Here is a 2022-nt window from a genome sequence, read left to right on the forward strand (position 1 = left end):
ATAAGCTACCAAAGAAGAAGGGTAACCCGGTAAGCTTAACTTTGCCTTGCCAATTTGGTAACTTGGCTACCATTCATGCTTTGGCCGATTTGGGAGCAAGTGTAAACCTCATCCCATATTCATTCTTCAAGAAGCTGGATCTCCAGGAACCAAGGCCAATTCGTATGGCGATTTATTTAGCAAACAAGACAATCACATTTCCAAGAGGCATATATGAAGACTTACTGGTCAGGGTGGACAAATTTGTATTTCCTGCTGATTCCATAATTCTAGATATGGAGGTGGATCCTCAAGTCCTATTCATCCTCGGAAGACCATTCCTCAACACTGCGAGTGCTATAGTAGACATGAGGGACTCGAAGCTTACTTTGCGGGTAGGAGAGGATTCAGTCACTTTTGGGGTTGATCAAGCTATGAAGTATGCAAAGAACAGTGACGACACGACATTCTCAATTGACATGCTTGATGAATTAATGGAGGAATGCATAAGTGAAGATTCCAGCAAGTCCACAATATTTGATGAAGAATTTGATGCTGAAAAAGATTTAATGGAGATCGAGAGGCTGCTGGAAGAAGCTAAGTTTGAAGAATTGGTGAAACAATCTGAAAGTTCAACTCGCCGAGTAGGGTCGAGCTACTTACCGAGCTCATCCTTAGAAAAAACAGAATTCGTAAATTCAACTGCCAACTTGCCGAGTCCCTTACCTGCACTCGGCGAGTACAACCAACAGAACCCAAAAACTGAGCTCAAGATGTTACTAGAACAGTTGGAGTATGCTTTCCTTGAAGATGGCCATCAAAAGCCAATAATCATAGCCTCTGACCTTTCTAAATCTGAAAAGGAAGAACTAGTTCAAGTTTTGAAGAAGCGAAAGCGAGCCATAGCATGGAGCATTAGCGACATCAAGGGAATAAGCCCCTCTTATTGTTCTCACAAGATTAATCTGGAAGAAGGAGCAAAGCCGGTTGTACAGCACCAAAGACGATTAAACCCAAATATGCAAGAAGTGGTCAAGAAGGAAATGGTCAAACTTTTAGATGCGGGGATTATATATTCCATTTCCGACAGTCCGTGGGTGAGTCCGGTCCAAGTGGTGCCCAAGAAAGGAGGGATGATGGTCATAACCAACGAAAAGAATGAGCTTATTCCGACATGAACGGTAACCGGTTGGAGAGTGTGCATCGATTATCAAAAGCTAAACGATGCCACTCGTAAATACCATTTTCCCTTACCTTTTATTGATCAAATGTTGGAAAGATTATCGGGTCATAGTTATTATTGCTTTCTAGACGGATTTTCGGGTTATTTCCAAATACTTATAGACCCAATGGACCAAGAAAAGACCACATTTACTTGCCCAAGTGAGACTTTTGCTTATCGAAGCATGCCCTTTGGGCTATGCAATGCACCCACGACATTTCAAAGGTGTATGACAGCCATATTCTACGATATGGTGGAAAAATTCATGGAAGTTTTTATGGATGATTTTTCTGTTTTTGGATCTTCCTTCCATGATTGTCTCACAAATCTTGACTTAATGCTTGCCAGGTGTGAAAAGACCGACTTAGTCCTCAACTAGGAGAAATGTCACTTTATGCTCTTGGAGGGTATAGTTTTAGGCCACAAGGTTTCCAAATTGGGAATTGAAGTGGATCGGGCAAAGATTGACACCATTGCCAAATTACCCCCACCAACTAATGTGAAGGGCATTAGAAGTTTTCTAGGTCACACGGGTTTTTACCGGAGTTTTATAAAAGATTTTTCAAAAATAACTAGACCTCTAACAAAATTACTCTTAAAAGATGCACCATTTAATTTTACTAAAGAGTGTTTAGAGCCATTTGATTTTTAAAGGAAAAATTGACTAATGCCCCGATCATTATTGCTCCAAACTGGAATTTACCGTTTGAAATAATGTGTGATGCTAGTGACTTCGCATTAGGAGCTATCCTTGGTCAAAGGGTTATAAGCACATTCGACCCATATATTATGCTAGCAAGACTTTAAATCCGGTCCAAGAA

The sequence above is a fragment of the Lactuca saligna genome, chromosome 4 (genome assembly GCF_052625555.1).
Source record: "Lactuca saligna cultivar CGN05327 chromosome 4, ASM5262555v1, whole genome shotgun sequence".
Taxonomy (NCBI): Eukaryota; Viridiplantae; Streptophyta; class Magnoliopsida; order Asterales; family Asteraceae; genus Lactuca; species Lactuca saligna.